General features: G+C 38.4%; 1 protein-coding gene and 1 pseudogene across 2 annotated transcripts in view; one reads left to right on the top strand and one right to left on the bottom strand.

Annotated features, from left to right (window-relative positions):
* ADGRA3 (adhesion G protein-coupled receptor A3) overlaps positions 1-22,665 on the top strand; it is a 105,429-nt gene that overhangs the window by 21,458 nt on the left and 61,306 nt on the right. Inside the window, exons 2-4 of one of the 2 annotated variants that reach the window (XM_011365194.2) lie at positions 8,490-8,561; positions 16,076-16,147; positions 19,533-19,604. The gene's annotated coding sequence lies outside the window, so the exon portion shown is untranslated. The remainder of the gene's footprint in view (positions 1-8,489; positions 8,562-16,075; positions 16,148-19,532; positions 19,605-22,665) is intronic. The other variant, XM_023534114.1, reaches the window with a different exon arrangement.
* Positions 2,366-2,478, bottom strand: LOC111744043 (annotated as a pseudogene).

Here is a 22,665-nt window from a genome sequence, read left to right as displayed (position 1 = left end):
CTTTGTTAAGTATGAGAAAGTAACCAGGCGTCATCAGGCATTTGAGAGGACATCAACAGAATGATTGGGGAAACGTTAAGACAAGAAAAATGTAATTCCTAGTCTCAGATCCAAGAGAACAGCAAATCCATAAAGCAGGAGCGTCCGTCGGGGACGACTGCTGGGAAGAGGGGGTCTCAGAGGTTAGCGGTGAGGTTGCGATGTGAGGCAGCTATGGCTGAGGCAGGAGGTGGGATCGAGAGCAAAGTGGGAACTGCTTAGGACTTAGAAAATTAGTTGTCTGGAAAATCGAGCAGAAGATTTCTTCTAAAATTCAGAGCCCAAGGTTTACGATGAGAGTTATGAAGCAGAATTAAGAGGTGTGGAGGATGGGTCTAGGAAATGAGTACCCAGCTGAGAAGCAGATGAAGAAGGAAAAAGCAGCCGGCATTTCTGATTCTAAGCTGCTGTCAAAATCAGATTCCTATTTCCAAACAATTTCCCAGCGAGGGAGCCGAGAGAGTACTTTTATGATCTGGTTTCTCTAAAAATGTGTATTTATTTTTCTCATCCCACAAAATGCCTCTCCTTCAGAATTTCAGTTGACACCAGCCTTGTCATCTAGAGCTGCTCTGTGTCGCTTGACCGTTCTTGTTCTGCACGGTGTCATTTTAACATAAAGCTTTTTACACTGAAAATAATTTCAAACTTACATGAAAGTTAAAAACCAGAATCATAGGTAGAACTCCATATATTTTTTTACCCAGATTTATTAGATTTTGCTATTATTAACATTTTACACCTTTGCTTTATCAGTTTTTATCTTCCTGTGGACGTGATAAATGTGTTTTAAATCATTTGACAGTACGATGCGGATGTCATAACCCACTGCTTTTTATAAAAGTGATCGTGACTTTTTCTTTTGCATCTTTAGACTTGATAAAATAATTTGATCATCTGTGAAGATGGTATTTTGCTTGTACTTTTTCCTTGGTTAATTTAACAAGTTTTTTTCCCTCTTTCCAAATTTAATCACACGTCACTGGAAGTTTAACTGCTTTCCTTATAAACTAGCTGGCAGCTTACGAGAGACGCGAGCTGCTTGAGTGATTATTCTTCACGGCCCACGAATGAATCCCACCAGCCTCTCCTAAATGTTAAATTCTGAGAGATTTAACATTTCCGCTGCCTTTCATTACGCTGACTGCCATATAATATGCAGTCTTTTGTTACACAACTTTTTTATTTCAGTGCCGTATCGTCTAAAACCTTAATGTGTAAACATTAAGCCATAATCAAGGATTCCGACTTAAAATTCAGCCACAGTTTGTGTATATGCCAACGCTGACACTCACGGTTAAGTTCATAACTTATTTTTTTTCTTAGCAGCTGGAAATTTCCTTTGATACCAATTTTAAGGTGGTTCTAATTTTAGGAAGGTTAAAATGTAGGGGAAAAAAATCTTAGGACACTATATGCAGTATTGAAAAGAGAAAATGAGACGTGTTCTGGTAGAATTTTTGATTTTCCTCAGCCCCGAATTTTCCTAAGCCTCAGAAAGAAGAAAGCATGAGAGTGGGGCCGAGATTTATAACTTCTGATTCGTGCTGCTGGACATGATAGGTTTTATATTATTAATTTCCAATGGAGGGATTTTTGACCATAGAATCTTAAACCCAGCTGTATTTTTCATTCTTTTATTGAATAGAAAAGATGTGAGCATTTTGTCATTTGGATCCTCTGGGAAGCACATGCCAGGGCGAGGTCGTAGTACAAGATTTTTACTGAGGGAAATATCTGAAAAACCAAGGGGGATGGGGCAGAAGCGGGCATGGGAAACCTTCGGATCCAGATGCAGGTCTCGCACCTGTGAAAGAGGACGGGGAAGGCAAGGCAGTTGGGTAGCATGGGGTAGGACGGGCCTCAGACGAAGGTGCAGCTATAAGAAAGTCTTGGCCAGCCCAGCAGGAAGCTCTGGCACAGAGATGACCCTTCTGGGAGTCCGTCCCATGGTGGGATTGGAGAGACCTCTTACTTACCACTGCTGTGCTCAGTCTGGGCTGGCTTGGCCTGCAAAGCGGGTGGCCTCTGCTGGGAATCTGAGGCAGGTGCTCTCCACAGCTGCATCTGGAGGCTGTTAGAGAACTGCTCTCCTGCACAGGGTCTCTCTTGAAGAGGGATCTGAGCAGCGCATCTCCATAGCCACAACAGTTACTTTAACTCTGTCCCTTTGAGTATGAACCTGGGCAAATTACTTTATTTTTTATTTATTTTTGACTTCGATTTATTTATTTATTTATTTTAAGGGAAGCAACCCTTGGTTGACCTCACAGATTGCAAAGGCCTTGTCAGTTTACAATGCCTTATTTTTTTTTATTTTTTTTTACGCCTACAGCACCTGGTCTTCCTAGGTGGTCTCCCATCCAAATACTACCCAGGCCCGACCCTGCTCAGCTTCCGAGACCAGACGGACTCTTTCAGGGTGGCATGGCTGTAGACACAAGTTAGTTTAACTTGCAGATTTTTGTCGTCGTTGATTTGGGGAAAATAATACGGCTGCTACCATTGGGTCCTTATGAGTGACTGAGTGTATCCTTATAGGGAAGAGTGGCTGCACGATGGAATCACTCAAAAAAGTTCATCGTGTTCTTTTTATTTTTTTTTATGGGAACATGGTGATGGTCACCATCTCTATACTTTATGAGTTGGAACTTGTCATGGGAAACATGATAAATACACAAATGCCCGGATAGAGTTATTCCCATTGATGAGAAGTGCTGTTAAAACAAGATGATATGACAAAGTGAGGGCAACACATTTTTCGACACACAAGAACTAAGGTATCCCTCCCAGAATTTTTTTCTGCAGCAATGAATTGTTAAGAAGAAGACACATTGGTGAGCAAATTAATAATACTTAGGACAAAATGGGTGTAATTGCCAATGATGGCATGTGGAATTAAATGCAATTTTAAAATAGAGAGTATTCGAACTGATGGCGAGTTTTGAAATCCAGTAGATAATCTCTTATTACTTGCTCAGAAGAATTAATTTAGAAATCAGCACTTGATACTCATTTATTTCCCTGACAACAGAATAAACTGGGACAGCGTATGCTAAAACAGGAGTCGACAGATTGTTTTTCTATACAGGGCCATGTAGTAAATATTTTAGGCTTTCCTGGCCAGGCAGTCTGTCAATGCCATCATAGCATGGAAGCCACCATAGAAGTGTGTAAACAGACGGGCATGGTGGAGTTCCAATAAAACTTTAAGAACATTGTCATTTGAATTTCATATAATTTTCGTGTATCATAAAATATTATTCTTTTTGATTTTCTTTTACTCTTTTAAAAATATTTTAAAAACCATTCTTAAGAGTCTATGGTCTGTCTGGAGAACAGATGGAGGGTTGGTTTTGGCTGCCCCTCCAGGAACTAGTTTTCATTAGTGGGATAAATGAAGCAAAACACTAAAAATTTATTTTTATGGAGTTACCATTTCTGATTTTAGCTTATCACAGGTGGTTCTAAAGGTTTAGGCCGTGTGTCCGTTGAGATTGGTGACTCAAGCATAGCCTAGCTGTATTGTCCATTTTTCTTGTACTTGATAAAGAGGTAGCAATAACAAGTATTATTCTCTATGATAAATCTAATGTACAGAATCAGATTTTATTACTACAATTTGTATTACCTGAGCAAATCAGAAATGTCAAGGGATAGAAACTTTTAATATGTAAGTGGCATGCCTTCAGTCTTCAGTCTGTCTTTGATCTTTCTGTCTGAATACCTAATGAGCTTCCTCCCCCTATTCTGCATAGTAACACATTTCCTGGATAACTTTAACCAATCCATACTACTGGGACTAATGTAAATATCCAGTCATTTGCTTTTACAAACAATAATACAATGAATAATTTTGTTATACAAATATACAATTATACAACATTTAACATGTCATACATTTTGCAAAAGTACGAGTATATCTTTAGGATAAATTTCCAGAAGGTGAATTAATGGATCAAATGTTATGCATTTGTATTTTTGCTCTCCATAGGGATTGTTCTGATTTATAGCAAAATATGAGTGGCTGTTTGCCTCTGAATGTAAAATGTGTTAGCACATTTTTTTCCCCCACTCTAAGCGATTTATGGTATCTTTACATTTTAGTTTTAATTTACATTTCTCTCATTATTAAGATCACATATCCCTTCATGTGATTATGATCCATCAGTGCTTACTTTCTTCGAGCTTTCTGTTCATGGCCTTTGCTATGTTTTCTATTGGGGATTTTTTTTTTTTTTAAGATCTCTGTATATTTGGGAAATTAAGACTTTGTTTCTGATAGCTGTAAATATTTGTTTATTTTTTTAACATGGCTTATGAGTTTAAAAATATCAAAAAGACGTTTTTAAAATGCACTACGGTTTAAGTGTACTCTTATTTGCTCCTTTTCCATAGGCTAGAAAATCTTTAGTTGTTATGACTTCTGCATTCGCCTGTCATCCGTGTCTCTTTTTTCATCTGAGTCTGCCTCCCTTTTCACCTTCTCTGAATCTCCTTCCCCGCCCCCCCTTCTAAGGACACTAGTCCTTGGGTGTAGGTCCCTACTCCAGGAGGATCTCATCCTGAAACCTTCAGTTACATCACAAACATCCTTTTCCTAGGTAAGGGCATGTTCACACGTTGTAGATGGACATATTTTCAGAGGACCACCATGCAACCCGCTATGGTAACCCTATTTGATTGTTTACCTGATTTTCCCCTTCAGTGGTTGACTTTAAGAATTACATTCCTCGCATTCAATCTGAATACTTAATGCGCTTGAAATATATTTTCATTTCCTCTCAAAAGGTGAATTATTCTCTGCCTTCTGCCATCCAAGGTATGGGTGCTGTTACCAGCGTTCCATTCTAGGACTTGCAATAGCAAGCAACTGAGAACTTCTCATACTTAATTTTTATTTCTTTCTGCTCCATAAACTTTTGATTTCTTTTTTTAAAAAGCATGTTTACATTAAGCCTTACTCCTTTTTTTATGTTTCAGCGTTAAATGATATACTAAATTACCTTGTTACTGTGTAAAGTGATAGCAGTGGACATCAAACTTAGCTTATGGTGTTGAAATTCAAGAGATGTGAGCCCAGAATACTGTTCCTGAGCATTGTCTATAGATCATGTGGTGTTAACATTATTGAGGTAGAACAGAAATGGGCATATATAAGCTTTATAACTTCGGTCAAGCATTGATTGTATTTTTCATTTAGTTACCTCCTAGAAAGTTTGAAATTTCTAAGATGTCAGCAAAAATACTGATTATGAATGGGTTTTAGATTTATAAAGATACATGATATTATGCATTTGCCAGTTCCACAGTCCCCCCATCTCAAAACTGAGTATAAAAGCTGTCTGCAGAGTAGATTTATTCATACCGATCCCGTTTTCTTGTGCAGAATCCTCAAACGCGTCAAGTAATGTGTAGACCGAATATATTAACATGAAGTTGTAAACTATATTTTTAAGGTTACAGTTATAACTTTTTAAGTGTGATGAAATGTCTTTTCACTCTCAGTAAAATCTACCGTTTATTGTGCTAAAGCCTTTATGACTGAGCAAATGACAGTCCTTTTGCTGAAGCAATACTGAACCCAGTGAATGTAATTCATTCACCACCCTGGCAGTTTTTCACAAGCTACTTCCATATTTGGGTTTCATTCTTCACTCAGAAATAGGACACTGTTGTCACTGGGCTTAGTAGATTGTGTAGTTTTCCTTATTTTTTGGTTTATTGATTATAAATTCTTGGTCACCGCAAAGTTTATCAGCTTTGCTCATTAAAGTGTGAATAATTATAGAAAATTAAAAGAAGCTAGAAGAGATCTTGGTGACCATTCGGGTTTGATTTTTTTCCATCTTTAAAATGATGAGATCGAAGTCTACCTGGAAAAGTAAAGTGACTACCCCAAACTAAATCATTTATCACTGGTGGAGTCTCAGTTAAAACTCTAGACTCTGGTTATCATCACCATTGTTCTTTGCACTATTTTAAGTGCATGTTAAGTTGCAGTCACCACATAAACATTTTTTTTGGATATAAACAAATATGAATCTTTAAGCCGAGAGTATAAAAACTATTCCTTGCTTCAGTTTTTATTGCTAAGATATAATTGTATTCAAAATTAAATCGATTTTAAGCTATGCTTAGTTATTAAGAGTCTTATATTTATCATCAGAAAAAATGTCTTAAAGATAAGAGTCATATTCTAGATGCTTCAAAAGATATTGCAAGATTATGAAGAATAACAGAGAAGCTAAAGGAAACCTCATCATTAAGAGAGTGATCATTATGATATATTTCTTCCAAGTCTTTTTTTTTTTTTTGATCTCTGCTTAGAAATTCTTTTCCATGGTATCAGTTTTGTTTGCTTTTAAACTGATTGTAAGCATTTTACTTTTCATCAAGTTTCCTTTGAAAGAATCATTTTCAATGGATGCATAAAATTTTGTCGCTTGGATGTACCATAATTTAACTCTTACCTAAACTGACCTCTTTGGTAGTTTCTAATTTTTGTGTTTTAAATCAGGCTGAACAAGGTCATCGAATATACTTCTTGTCAGATTGGTGACTTGTTAGCTTAGGGTTGATGGCTGTGATAGCAGTTTGCAGGCTCCTGAGTGAGCAGAGCCTAGCTGCTTAAGGAAGCTTGTTTCGGTGACCTCTGCGGCCATGTGCCAGTCAGAGTTCGCTTTGGCTTGTGCCAACTACCTTACTTTTTAAAAACCTTTGCAATTCTGATTAGAGAACATGGTTTTGTATTTTAATTGAAACTTTTTTTGATCATCCTGTTTTCCTGGTTCCTGTAGTCGAAGCCTTGTCCTTGCCTTAGTTTACATGTAGCTTTGAGGGCAGGCCAAACACTACACGGTAATATACTTTGATTGCAAGAAACATTACAAGGAGGGAGGGTGTGTGTCTTAGAACCAGGGGAACAGAATCAGAAAGTTAATGAATGCTCATTGAGCATGTCATATATTTTCTAATTTCCTTCTAGTATTTATGAGGTAGATGCAATTCTTCCTACTTTATGAATGAGGGAACTCTGTTAAAGAGAGGAGTGACTTGTCCAAGATCAGTGTCACTTGAAAGTGATAGAGCTGAACTTCAAACACAGATATACTTGAAAAGCTCCTAATAAACACCCCACAAAGCAACCTCCGAAATGTTGAAATGTTCATCTGCATGAGTAGGGATTCTTTTTTTTTTTTAATTCCACTTATATCAAAGTGGATGCCAAATTAGATGCCAAATGAGTATTTTTGTTTTAATACAAATAATCGAAGTTTTTTCTTTTTCTTTCTTTTTTCTTTTCTTTTTTTTTTAGAATAATGGAAGTAGACAAACTAAAAATGTGCTTGAAACTTTGTAACCCAGAGATAGTCTGTTAACATTTGTATAGGTGTAGAATTGCTGCGTTGCTCTGTCTGGAGTGAGGAGGGTCACCACTGAACCCTGGACCCCGTGTAGGGGGTGCACCTGAAGTTGTGCAACGCATGTGTGATGGAGAATTTTCTGTCCAGTGGTATGTCTCTTGACTGACATCGGCTTACGTTGGAAAACATGGAGTTTGGAGTCGAGATTTTCTGAGTTCACCATCTGGTTCTGCCATTTGCAACTGAAATCTTATGCTATTAACATAACTCTTCTGTGCCTTGGTTTTCTCATTTTCTTGACTCGATATGCCTACTCTTTCAAATTAGGTAGCTTTAGCATTTTCACTTTATTTATAGAAACACTCTCTTGGTATTCAGACTTCAAAAGGTGCTTGGTCCCAAAGCCTAGAGAGGAAGCGAGATCATGTACATACACATCGTCTCTTAGGCAAATCCTGCCAGGGGGGTGGCTCAACTACGACTTCTTTAAATAAATTTTTCTTTGCAGTTCATTTTTTTAAGAACACTGTCCTGTTACATGAGGTATAATACTATGGTGTTATACCTGTGTCTCTTTGTATGTGAGTACAAGCGGGAAGTATATTTTCATACGTACAGACGTAGATTTGTATGCTATTTAATTACAAATAATCAGCATATCTAGAGGGTACTTTTTTTCTTTGTAAGGTCAATATTTTATAGAGCATGTTACACATTTTTCTGTTAAGTTTTAAAATAAGTATTCATCTTATATAAGTTGATTAATTATACAAATGTATGTGGCATTCTTTATTCTTACAGTGAACTGAGAGCTATTTTGTTTTGAGTTCTCTATTTTAAATTTTTTGGTTCAATGTGACAGGAACAATTTAAGAGGTGGTATGTGTGAGTGAGCTCTTTTATGTGGTTTCTCAAAGAAAGAGAAGTTCTTTTTTTTTATAAGGCCATCTCAAAAATGTTGGAAATAAATGACTTCTTAGAATTCCTGATAGGTTTAAACATAATGAGCTAAATTATTTTGATATGACATTAATGGTGTGCATATATTGGGCAACCTACATTTAAGTTTTCTGTCCTTTCTAGGATCCTGAGTAACAATAAAATATCCGAACTGAAGAATGGCTCATTTTCTGGGCTAAGTCTCCTTGAAAGATTGTGAGTATTCTTTTATTACCATCTCTTATTGTTATTTTACTTAATGAATTTTCATTGTAAATCTATTAGCGAACTCCCAACTTTTCAAAAAAAAAATATTGAGTTTTCCCAACATTTTATTATGAAAAATTTCAAAAATGGAATTAAAAAATACAGTTATGATTTCACTTATATATGGAATCTTAAATAAAAAAAACACAGCAAAAAAAAAAAAAGAAAGAAAGAAAGAAAAGAAAATGAACAAACCAAACAAAAACAAACTCATAAAGAGAACAAAGTGATGATTGTCAGATGGGAGAGGGGTTTGGGGGATGAGTGAAAAAAATAAGAAGTATTAGTGCAGTTGCCAGTTATAAAAATAGTCATAGCATGTGAAGTAGTAATACTATGATAACTGTGTGCGGTGCCAGATGCGTACTACACTGATGGAGGTGGTTAACTTTGTAAGGTATATAAATGGCTAATCATATGTTGTACATCTGAAACTAATATATGTGAACCGTAACTGAAAATTCAAAACAAAACAAAACAAAACTAGTTCGAGCAGAGGTCGGCAGACTCTCTGTGAAAGGCCAGATAGCCAACAGTTTAAGCTTTGTGGGCCATGAGGTCTCAGACACGGCGACTCGATTCTGCCATTGTAGTGAGGAAGCAGCGGCAGATAAATGACTCGATGTGGAGGTGACTTTATTTACAAAACAGGCCATGGATTATAGTTTAATAACCCCTGGCTTTGAAAGTGCAGATGGCATTTTGAAATTGTCATGAAATGTATATGCCTCATAAAACAGACAAGTAGACTTTAAAAAGCAAGTCTAGGGGCAGAAACTTTTGGATAAACTTCAGTGTTTTATCTGGCTGTTTCTGAATGTGATCATTGCGTTCTGCTAATGACTAGGTCTAGTTTTGCTGAAGATCAGACGTGTCACAGGTGGCACTCATTTCTAGCCTCGATGAGTTTTTACACAGTGGATATTTAATTTGCTTGTATTAACAAAAATGCTATTCTAGGATTGTTTCAACTTCTCATGTTACTCATACACTTAGGATAACATTTCAGAATACCCAAGGAAGCCACACAGTGAGCCTGTCCATTTCTGTGGAATAGCAAAACTTTCCTCTTTTTCTTTGAGCCTTCTTTGCTCTGCCTGCCTCACTATCTCTATGTCTAGGCGGCCTTTTCTTAGTCATTTTAACTAATGGCTTCTCCCTCAGTTGGACTCCCATAGAACTTTTTTGCGTCCATCACTGATGTGTTTATTGAAGCATATACCATCTACAGAGTTCTTCTTTATCCTTTTATGTATGTCTCTGTTCATTTAGTATTCAGATGTCTTTAAGTTAGGTTATGTATATGCAATGACATACACATATTTAGTAATACACTTTATACGTTCATATTTGCATGTGTATGCAAAAATATGTATATTTATTTACATAGGTTTACATATGTGCGTACACACCTAGGCACATAAATGAAATGTTCTTGGCCCAGCAATGCTTAATTCTCGGATTTATTAATTTAATTAATTTTATTTATTTATTTATTTATTCAAGTGTTTCTGTCACGTTTCTCATAGTTTATGTGCTTCAGAGGATGCTGGCCGCACCTCAGCTCCGGGCCTGACCAGGCTGAGGACAGTCCTTCACACATGTTCCTTGGTCACTGATTCAGGACTGGGCATCTGATCCCATTTACTTGAGTTGAGACTGGCTTGGGGCTTTGGGGGGAGGAGCAGCCTTACTGTCATCAGGAAGGTGGTGGTACCTCCGGTCTAGAGGCTGTCCTGCTACCTACCGGTTTGGTCTCGAGAGGCAGGAGGGAGGCGCAGTGGTCGCAGGAAGCACCCTGTCCTCTGGCCACTGTCTGTGGATGTGAGTCCAGATCCTGCTCCTCCGGTGCCTGCTGAAAAGGTCTGAGAGCTGAGGGTGACTGGCCTCTCGTGGAAACACCCCTGGCTTTTGCTTCACTCAGTTTTCAGAACACATGATAGACCAAAGAGATCCCATAGTCAAGTTGCTTGACCCTTCTAGTGGGAGTTCATGATCAAAGGCTGATTAGCATCTTCTCAGACCTTCCGCAGAGCAGCCCGTTTTCTCTCCTGGGCACAGAAGTGGGCTGGGAGCTTTCCACCCTTCAGAGCCCACGACCATCTTTCTCATATTGATCATTTCTTTGGTGTTCCTGTTCTCTAATTTGATTGGATTCACTCTTTTTCAAGTGAAGCCTGTATAGATTTAGTAATTTCCATACCAGCTCCTGGAATGATCTCTTGATTCGTACTTCCTACTGTTTTCATAGCTCTGCTCATTTTTCCTCTCTACCTGGTTACCCAGCTCGCTAACCTACTCTGCCTCCTGCACGACTGTGCTCTTCCTGTGACCAGACCCCACGACTCTCTTCCCTCCTTCATGTCTGTCAACTCTAGTTGCACTTTCATTACCATAAGGTTTTTCTCGTGGACTCTGGTTTACTTCGGGGTCTCGTCATACTCTCCATGGTGTGTCGAGGTGACTTCTTTCTCAGGACTCTGCAGACTTCAGGACTTGTCTGGGGCTTTCTCTGTTTCAGATACGATGTAAGTGAGCATAGTGGTTGTATTAGTTTGCCAGGGCACAGACTGGAAGGCTTAAACAATCGAAATTTATTTGTCCCAGTTCTGGAGGCTGGAAATTAAAAATCAAGGTGCTGGCAGTATTGCTTTCTTCTGAGGGTCATGAGGGAAAGGCTCTGTTCTAGATGGCTGTCCTCTATCTGTGTCTGCATCCATATCTCTTCTTATAAGGACATCAGTCACGTTGGATTAGGGCCTGCTCTAGTGACCTCATTTTAACTTAATTACCTTTTTGAAGGCCCTGTCTCCTAATACAGTCACACTTTGAGGTACTAGGGGTCAGGACTTCAAAGTAGGAATCCCCTGGGAGTGGGGACACAGTTCAGCCTAGAAGTTCAAACCCATGTTTAAGGATGAACTGTATAATTGTTATTTTAAAAATTCTCTAAAATTTATACTTCTTATAAATTTTCTCTTCAATTCTTTGGTAAATGTTATTCGTATTTTTAGACCTTGTAGCCCGTTTAGAATTAAGAACTTCCGTTATTTATGAGTTCATCCATTTATCCACCCTTCCTCTCTGCCATCTTCTCTCTTTATTTTATAGTATCACCATTCTTGGGTTAACGGTTTGTCACAATTCAGTGAGACTCCCCTATATTCTAATTACTGACACTCAAATTGCATAGTGGTCGATGTGTCTGACTCTTCAGTGTTCATTCCACCCCAAACGCTGGGTCTGGGTCACCAAAGCATCTCTTTCTAGTGATTGTGACAGACCCAGCCCTCGCCAATAAGAGGTGAAGGGGAATGAAGCTTTGAGGCTTCAGAGAAAGATTTCCCAGCTCCTAAGAAGGCAGAAGAAGAACGTCTCCATTCTTATTCATGGCTTTGTGCTTGGAGGTGGCTTGTGGATCTGGGATAGGATGTCATGGTTGAGGGTAAGCTGACCTTCTGAAGAAAAGTGGATCTGAGAGAGAGAGGTGACTAGCCACTAAAGCTGCCTTACTGCTAGATTTCCTGTAAATCCGGAGGATTGTTTTCTTTATTATTGAAACTGTTTTGAGTAGAGATTTCGGATACTTACAATTAAAAAGCATCTTATTTGACATGCTTCATATTCTTTTTTAAACTATCTCTTTTTCTGAGAACCGTTAAAATATATGTTTTTTAATTTTGTGTAGCAGTTGTTGTGCACCTTTCATTAATGTTTTAGTCATGCAACATATCCATAGTTAGCTATACGTCCTAACATTCTACTCATGTTCACCAGAGAAGCCGTGGCTTGGTGCTGGGAATATTAAATGAGACAATCTGACTATAAATATCTTTTGGCAATGCCTGATTAATATGGCTATTATTATACATTATATATGTCAGGAATTTTTTTTTTTTAAAGAAAACATGTATCTTTAAATCATATTACAGTACTTAGTTATTCATGAGGGGTGTTCTGTAGGAACACATGCAGTACATCATTGACCACAAATTTATGTAGTGTTTTAGCTGAATCATTTTTTGTCGTAGATGCTTTTTAAAATCTGAAAAGGGAAACAGGTTTTGAAAAAATGGAACTGACATTATATGTTTCTACTAGCAGAGATTTTTTAGGTTTTGCAGTACAAGTCAGACACATACCGATTGAATTTTCTCTGGAAATCTTCTCTCTGAGGTGTAGGGTTGGGATCACTTGGGGAGAGGGAGATAGGAACTAATATGTTGGGTCTGATGATTAATTGTACTTCCTGGACATAAAAACTTGGGGACACAAACTAATTTTTATTTTGAAAATTTTCAAACATACAGAAAAATTAAAAGAATAATGTAATCTCCCATATCACCAATTTACGCAGTCAATAATTATTAACAATTTACTGTCATATTTTTTTTATATTAGATTATAGCTACACATAAACATGTTTGCTAAACTATTCGAAGGCCAGTTACAGACATGACCCTGAACCTTTATTGAAAAGTATAAGTGGCTGTGATTGATAGAGTGATAAGCAGTAGTCTCTTCATTGTCTGACTTTATGAATATTCTAATGATTTTGTGGCAGCCCGTAATTCACTAAAAATATTTTTATAGTAAAGTTCAGGTCATATAATTTTGTCTCAGCCGTGGTGAGAGAAATATGACTCTCTAGAAACATCTCGAAATAAGACCAGTGTCTATGATGAAAGAGGGCCTGAGTGAGTGAGTGAGTGTTGCAGGAAGGTGTTGGGGCAGAAGGGGAAGTGACAGTCGGAGAAAGAGAGATGAGCAAGGCCAAGTCCACGGGTAGCTGCGTAAGTTACTTGAAAGAGTCTGATCTTTCTTCTCCAGGGACTAGGGAGTGGGACAGCGGGAGAGAAGGAGGGGCAGCTGTCAGGTGGAGCCTTCGGTGAACACACCTCGGTCCCTCAGACCCCAGAAGCTGAGTCATTCCACTCCCCCATGGGGTGAGGGTTCTTCCCAGAGCCAGTCATGCCCTTCAGTCCTGACCATCCTGGAGCGGCTTCCAGGATCTGGCCGAGACAGGAGACAGTTGTATGTGGAGGAACAAGTGTGGTGCTGCCGTCGGTGTCTGCCACAGCAGCCGTTTGGGCCCCCAGAATGGTACCAGTCTGGGGGCAAGGGATGCCGTCCCTGGTGTTTATAGCAGGGACTTTGTTATCTGCGTGATTTTTCTCTTTCTATTGAAATTGTTACACTGGGTCCATCCTTTGGACCCACGGTTAAGAGGAGAACCTAAAGGCTGGTCGGAGGTCCACAGAGTGGAGTTGGATTTGTAAGTTGACTCGATTTTCTTCTGTTACCATCCAGATGTATTTCATGAAGCTTCTTGGCTTTCTCAGATATTTTCAGTTACTTTATTTAGAAAATATCTTAGAGACTGGGATGCAGAAACCAAAAAAGTTAGGGCGGCTACCAGCATTGATAAAGCTGTTTGCTTGTGGAAGGTAAAATCTGAGTTGTGATCCATGAAATATTTATTAATGGTAATCAGAGCACATAACTTATACTATGTTTAATAGTCATTTCCTTTTTTAAAAAGAAGAATTGCAAAGTACGTGGGGATGTGTTTCATTTAGAAAAACTTGGCTCTAATTTGGGGGGCCGAGTGTAATTGCAGCTCCACCCCTAGCTCCTGAAGACTGCCTCGTGTCGGAAGGGAGTAAGACACGAGAAAGGCAGACAGGATTTGCTGGAGCACATGACGTTCCCAGGAGTCACAGATTGTACCTCCAGAGAAGTGTTCTTGAGAATTTCTAAGCGATCTCTATCGCCACGTACCACACAGCATGGACAGTGTGGGAAGCCACAGTGTCAGTGACACATGGGAATGTCGGGCTCACTGGAAATGACTTGCCACCTCAGCGAGCAGAGGGCCAATCTCATCAGGACGTTTTTGTGAAATTTCTAGGAAACCTAGAAACCAACCCCAGTAACTTGTCTGTATCAATAGTTAGGATGAGCTGTTAAAAGAAATAGGCTGTTACCAAGCGGGTCATGCTTCAAAACAGTTGTCATGAGCTTGCGGGACAGTGAGATCAAATCACTTGCCTCATCCAACGGAAGAAAATGCATAGATGGATGTTCGTGGTAGTAAGACCCCCTCGGAGTCCTAATAAAGCACAGGTGGACCAGGGAAGTTGGATGCTGTCTGAATTGGAGGGATTTGAGACGGCGAACTAAGGAATTTTCTCGATGTAGATGGCCTGGGCACAGGCGAGGATGACCGTCATAGAGCCATAATTAACAAAAGGTCCCAGAGACTTGTCACCTCAGTTTCATGATCGCAGGTGGCACCATTGGTCCAGGATCTTCTTCCTGGAAGGCCTTTGAAATCTCAGCGAAGTCAGGAACCTGCTAACGTGAGGTGCCTGCTACCCTGGGTTTGTACTGAGTGTCGCTTCGCGTTTCCAGATCGTTCCACCAACGCTGTGTGTGTCCTGAAGCCATGTGTACCACAAGGAGTGTGAGCTCACACCTGCCTGGAAGAGACGAAGCCGTAGTCGTTAGGTCGAGAAGGAGGGGGAGATGTGTGGAAGAGTGTCTGTCCACAGTCCGACTTCAGGTGCTCTGAGATTTGACCAGAGGCCACCGGGGACTTCAGTGGACGAGGTTATGAGTAAGTGACACCCACCTCGGGTGTCACTCAGAGCCAGCTGCTGGCTGGACTATGTCGTTGGGAAATGGGCTTCATTCTGTTCTGAGCCCTCCTAATGCTGTCAGCTTTCTCCGAGGGCGCCCCAGACTCTCATATGGGGTGAATTGGGGTCTTCTGCTGAGCCCAGGCACCCAGTGGAGAGCAGCAGCCTTAACAGGCAGCCCAAATCCACCTTGGTGGAGGGGCGTGGCTGTGGCACTCACTGCTGCCCCCCAGTGACAGTGTACTGACATGGAAGGACCGCACGCTTAAGAAGAATGGGAGACAATTGTGACCGCCATCAGATGCCATTGGGTAGGGGGCTGGTGGATCTTTGCCTTGAGCCATATGTTGTGAACTATCACGTTTATTTTAAAGAAAAACTAACCATAGAAGCCCAGGGAGGGGCTTCTGAACAACCAAATATGAATTTTACTGTGTCATTTCTGAAGTGGTTAATAACAATATGACTTTATTATGTTTGTCATAAATGCAATCACTCATTTATTTTGATAACTAAAGTATAACATACTAATAAAGAAATTATAGAAATAATGTATAGGACTGTAGTTTAACTTTGAATTTGAATAATATGCTACACATATCTTTTTTGACATATAACTTTATTCTTATATTGACCAAAACAAGTGACTTTGGAACAAGGTTTCTTGAAGTTGAATTCTGGCTCTGCCACTTACTCTGGGGTGGTCTTGGCTTAATCTTTTCAGCTTCAGTTTTCTCCTATTATTATCGTTTTCTGTATAACATTGTGCCTAAATATGTGTTACAGTGTTGATGTGTAAATAACTTATTTTATTTTTAACAGGGATCTCCGAAATAATCTTATTAGTAGTATAGATCCAGGTGCCTTTTGGGGACTGTCATCGCTAAAAAGATTGTAAGTGTTTGACTTGCTTGCTTATGAATTTGAACTGTTTCTTTTAGAAATAACCATTCATCTACTTTAAGTTTGACACAATAAGAACAATGGGTTTTTAATGATATTTAGAAGTTCACCAGGCCAAATTTATGATAGAAAACAGAATATATAATATAAGTGGCTTAGAAGATTGTTAATTTGTATAGTAATTTGATTTGTTTGGTGGTAGATAGTTGTGTCCCTCTTATGCTAATAAAATTATTGCTGTATTGGCTTTGCCAGCTGTCATCATCTGTGGATACATTCAGACTGTTTCTCTTGTAAATGCCGTATCAGTTGAGGCTCCTTTCTATTAATGATTTAAAATCTTGCCATTTGTGCCCAACAATGAGCCAGACTCCAGAGATACAAAGGTAATTCGGGGACCCCTTAAGGGTTTGCAGTCTAGTGGGATCACATACACAGACCAGGAGCCTGGTTATGGACTTGAATCTGCTTGTAAAGAGATGGAGCGGTGACTCGAGTTTGGCTGCAAAGTGTCTTAGAAGCTGTCGGGCCTCAGCCAGACCAACATAGGCAGGAGTATGGAGCGCAGCCTTGAGCAAACTGCAAGCAGCCTCCAGAAACAGTGATTAGGGAGTGGAGGGCAGCAGCTAGATGAACTTGATTTATAACAGCAAGTGTCAGTCTCTCTGCGCTTCTTACTGGGGGCAGCTGACACCGTGTTTGGATGGGGCGGTTTGAACCTGTGCCTGTGAACGTGAGTCCTTAGATAGGAAGCAAGAGCGTTAGGTACTAGACCTGCTGTATCAGAAACTCTGGGGCCAAGGTCAAACCACCTTTGTTTTAACTGTCTCTCCCCGTGATTCTGATGCTCCAGTGTGAGAACTTCTAGAATATTTTTCCCTCCAATACTTTTTTCCACGGGGAGGGGTGTGACATGACACTGCCAGACAGGATCACTTATTCTCTCTCTCTGTGATCCACACCACTGTATTCACCTCTTTTTGGAAGGAAGCTTTTTTTTTATTAGGATGATTAATGCTAACAGTATCTTCATGTCAAGAAAGAGGCTGAAGGAAATTGGACTGTTAATAAATAGCAGTTACATTCGGATGTTTTAAAGACACTGCAGATTATCTTAGGTTCTCCATCTAGATCTTTATTCTTCAGTAAATAATTCATCAAGTCCTGCCATTCAAAATAAATACATGCATTTCTTGTTCAGTAGCATTTAATTGCTAATATCGTACCAGGAGTTGCCTTTGCATTTTTCATTGCGTTACACGTTAAGTAGTCTCTTGTGTTCTTGCCTAGGAATGTAATTGCCATTTATAACGTTCTTCCCACTAGGAAATATATTCTTAATTCCAAACAGCTGATTTGTCATTGAATTTACAGTATCCAGTTTGCAAGCTGAGAGAGCCTTATATGTAAACTCAGTGAGATATAAAGATATTCTGCAGTAGTAATGTTTGATAGTTGCTTATAGGCAAGGCACTTTTTCTTATGGAGACTTAAAATCATTCATTTCATTTGTGCATATCACTTGGCAACCACACGTAAAGTGTTTTTGTAAGTGTACCATGCCTTTTTGCCTTTATTAGTTTGAATCAGGAAGATTCAGTGGCTTTCTGCAGAATAAACTACCAGAAGTAGGTAGAAGCTAGACCTATTCATTGTCTCTTTTTGCTTTATCAACAAATTCACGCTGATTCTGAACCCGAATGAACACCCATTATCAATACCTAAATACTATTTTAAATAGATATAGCTGTAATGAAATCGTTACCCAAAGAATCAATGGTAATTACACCATTTAACGCTCAGAATTGAGACAAGATAATGAATAGAGCCCAGAAATGCTTGTTTAAGCAACAATTCACAAGATGATGCTTCATTTTCTTAGACAGTAAAACCCAGAAATAAAAGGAAAATCAGCTGGAATTTAAAAAAAAAGTCCTGCATGATTAAATACTTAGCTTTAATAGTCTGAAGAGCTGGAGAATAGCAAGCACAGATAAAGACTTGTATTGCTTAAGGTTCTTTTATCAAACATTGCTGTAATGAAGGCAGAGCTACGAAATTATGGGACACCAGGATCACCTAAGCCATGAAATATCTGAGCGAAAAACTTGAGTAGGCAGACACCTGATTCAAATGTCGTATCCTTATAAATTGTCATCAGACTAATACATATTCTTCCGTTACCAAGTATACAATTTAGAATCCAACCGTTGTAGTTGAGAAGTGGGTGGTGTAAATCGTTTCTTTAAAGAGTGTAACTCAGAGTATAACTCCAGGAATATGCGGTACTCCCTTACAGTGAATAATATGGATATTGAAGAAAATGTGATAAAAATGTTTTTGAAAGTTTGGTGTTGAAAGCTTGTTCTAATTCTTTTATCGTGATTTAAAGTGACGAATAATTCTTTTATCGTGATTTAAAGCGATGAATAAATCTAAGAACTGGTAAAAATTAAGATTATTATATTTATAGTTTACTAAGTCCACTGATAAAAAATAATGAAAACCATGCCATTTCATTTGAAGGTTACAGAAATTATAAGTTATTATCTCCTAATTAAAATGTAATCTCCTGATTAATGTGTAAAGTCGTGTTCACTGTCTTTGGTGTAAAGAAAAATAGTGAAGAAAGAACAAAATATTTACCAAACATTTTACGTAAATAAAAAGCAAAAAGTTCCATGGATTGAGGAGAAGAAAAAATATTTAGAAGGTAACATTTGATGGGAACTATACGAAGTCAGGAGTGACTGGAAAAAAAAAAAACAATTGGGCCATTACCTAGATATTAAGTAATTTGGGTTGGAGACTAAATGATGGATAAAAGTAAAGTAAAAGCTGACTCAGTTGTGTTTTCGTTACACGCAAAACTTTGGAATATTTAAGAAGCGAAGTTAGAAAGCTTTACGTTCCGGATGTTCACGAGGAAGTGAAGGATGCAGCATTAATTTCGATAATTTGCCCTCTTGCCCATCGTCCGTTAGATGTTGGTCAAGGTTTTGTCCTCTTATTTCTCCCAGCATAATCAACCGTTTAGATCACCTAAGGAATCGCATCACAGACAGTAAGATAATATTGGGTCTCATTTGTACTACTCCAGTTTTATCTTGCGTCATTTTATAGGAGGAAAGGCTTGAAATACAGAGGGCACTCTAATTAACCAGCGTTTAGTCAGTATAGGCCAGAAGTAGGCGCAAGCAAGGATTATTTCCCCTCTTGGTGCCACCGTATCTCACTTGCGGTAGGTAAATATGTCCAAGGTGCTGAAAAGAAAAGTTTTGTGTGGTGCTTGGGTGCCGTTCTTGAATATTGAATGCACGAAAACGTCATCACCCAAGAGAACTTACTGAAGACACTTTTTCCCCTTTCTCCTTAGGGATCTAACAAATAATCGAATAGGATGTCTGAATGCAGACATATTTCGAGGACTCACCAATCTGGTTAGACTGTAAGTATATCTCTCTTTCCTATTAAAGTATAAGGAAAAATTTGAACCAGTAGCCAAATATTTATGAATCCCTCTGATATGTTTCGTATTAAAGTAGCAACTATAGAGTAGCAACTAAAGTGGCAGAGGATAAGGACTTCGGAATTTAATCATGTAGAAATTTAGAATGTCATCAGAACATCATAATACATGACTGCACACACGGGGGCACACACAGACACACGGTGTAACATGCGCCCCAGAGAACATGAGCATATTGAGAAACGTGATTGAAAGCTTCACTCTTCTGGGAAAATTTCTTGGAAGAGGTAAAACTCGAGAAGACGGTCCAGAAGATTGCGGAGATTCAGATCTTTAGAAGGGAAAGGAAGCCGAGCAGGTGATGCTTGGAGGTGGAATAAGGGCGAGGTCAGTTTATCAAGGAGAAGGTGAGATATAAAGATATATGGATATATGAGATATAAAGGTGAGATATAAAGATTTACTCCTACCACTACGGTGCTAGGAGTAGAACGACCATTCGAATCAGTCATGCCTCTGACCTTGTGATTTTGGATGAATCGTTTTAACTTTCCTGAGCTACTCTGTTTTTCATCTGTAAAGGATTGATAGTTCCTCAGTTATTACAAGTATTAATTAAAATTTGAATTATCTCTCTTATGTATATGTCTATCATGTTTATATTTATTATATTATTATGTACTTATATTTATGTATAAAATAATATAAATTATGTACTTATATTTACGTGTAATATAAATCATGCACACATATATTTTATATATAAATAAATATATTTATATATATATTTATATTTATATTTATATATTTATTTATATATAAAATATATGTGTGCATGATTTATATTATATTATACATAAATATATATATTTTTTTTTTTTAAAGGAAAGGCTCTGTTTTGGAGTAAGAAGAAGTAAAGCCGATTATAATAGAGCTTTATATGGGAATGTATAGAAAACAGGCTTAGAACTGATTCGACAGTGGGAAGCCACTGAAAGACACATGTGAGGACATGGCATAAAATCATGTTTTAGAGAAAAGCAGTTTGGGAAGGGTGCAAGATAAAAGACATAGAGAATCCGAGAAAGAATTTCTAGTATAAGGATTATTTGTGCCTGGTTCTTTCTCTCTGTAGCTTTTTAGAATATTATATTTGACTCAAGTTAATTCTGAAAAAACTGTTGAGGCCTAAATAGTGCGATGATTTCATCTGTACAGTAAGTAAGGGGACTTCGAGGCAATTGGTAAACTAGAACAAAGTACTCCTGCTTCCGCTCAGCCCTGTGATATTTTTCAGTGTGTCCTTTAAGTTGGGGGAAAGATAAATGGCCTAATTTACGTTTTTAAATAAAAGATTGATTTCATGTACTACTTCACTCATAACTCAAAATTAATTGAATCTATTGCATTTTTCTATTTTGTAACTGGATCGCAAATGATTTTATTTCAGTACTTTTATCTCTTCTTGAGAGTTTCGTATTTTTAGTTTAGAGAACTGCATAAGAAGTGGCAAAATGAGGCATCATGAAGAAAACCATTTGTTATATTTTTACTTAGCTGTGACGTAAGCGATGAAAAAGAGTCTGGAGTTTACTGTTTTGTTGATTTTAATTCTAGAAAGCTTTGACCTGGGGATCTGACCCATTAGCAAATGTTCTCTAGGCCAAAGAGGATGGGAGCTTATGTAGGATAGTTTACTGGTTTCTTATGGTTTTTTTTGATTCTTGCCTCACAAGCTAAAATTTTTGGAAGTTTTAGAGCTTAGGTCATTTTTTTTTTTTTAAATCAATTATCTGATATCTGTTGTGAGAATTGACAAGATTGTGAAACACAATAGGCATTTATCCAAGTGAATCATTAAACCATAGAAATGACACTACCAAACTTGTTACTTTGAGATTTGATTGAGATGACTCTGTAGCCCGTGTAATAAATTACCGTGGGTCTTTTAAATACAGCAATCTACGTCATTTACAGAAACATACCTGACTCATAACCTTTAAATACAGTCCTAAAACATTTTGGTAACTGAGGTAGCTTCTTAACACTCAAGAATTGGGGTGGACAAAATGGGCGAAGGTGGTCAAAAGGTACAAAATTCCAGTTAATGGGTAAGTAAGTCCTGGGGTTGTAATGCACAACACGGTGACTGTAGTTAAAATACTGTCTTACATATTTGAGAGTTGCTCAGTGAGTTGATCTTAAAAGCTTTCACAGGAAAAAAAATTGTAATATTTGTAAAATATTATAAAAAATGGGTGGTGATGGATGTCAAATAAACTCGTGAAAATCATTTCGTAGCATATACATCTATCAAATCATTTTGTACATCTAAAACTCAGAACAATGTCATATGTCAATTATATCTTAATTTAGAAAAAATTTTAAAGAACTAATTCTTTAGCAGGGGGAGAAAACAATAAGCAAAACTACCACCACAACCCCCTTCCAAAAACAACATTGGTGAATGCACTGCAGCCCATTTGCTCATAGTAACTTCAGTTGCCCTACTGTTATGGACCGAGAAGGTTTGGACATGTGTTTTGAACAGGCTGCTACAGTTGCCAGATTTCCGGGCTCTCTGAGCCAGGCTGTATGCTGGTTGTGACGGCTGGTAATGATTTGTATTTTTGATGTGGAGACTATACCATTTTCTCAGTCTAACAAGTAGAAAAGAGAATCTGATAAGTAATGGAGCATGTAGTACATTTCTCAGATTAGGAATCAGCGTTCCCTTTTACTGCCTCCTACCCAAAAGAATAAGTATACAAAAGAAGGGGATCAAGAGTGGAACACTGTGCGGTTTCCTCTGCTGCCTCTTCAGCTGAGCTCTCTGGGTCACCCTAGAATGTGGGATCTCAGACTGACTGAGCCTCCCTGGCCCAGGTTGCTGGAATTGGGGCCCCAGGGCCTGTTGAAACCTTGGCCGACAGCCTGTAGTGTTCTCACCCAGATTCCTCATCATTAAAACAAGTGTTGGCTTTGGAGGTTTAGCTTAAAAATTCAAAGGTAACTTCGTTAAAACGTGTCAGAGGCTTCA

The sequence above is a fragment of the Pteropus vampyrus genome, unplaced genomic scaffold, assembly GCF_000151845.1.
Source record: "Pteropus vampyrus isolate Shadow unplaced genomic scaffold, Pvam_2.0 Scaffold5, whole genome shotgun sequence".
Taxonomy (NCBI): Eukaryota; Metazoa; Chordata; class Mammalia; order Chiroptera; family Pteropodidae; genus Pteropus; species Pteropus vampyrus.
This window is presented reverse-complemented; position numbering and strand designations above follow the sequence as displayed.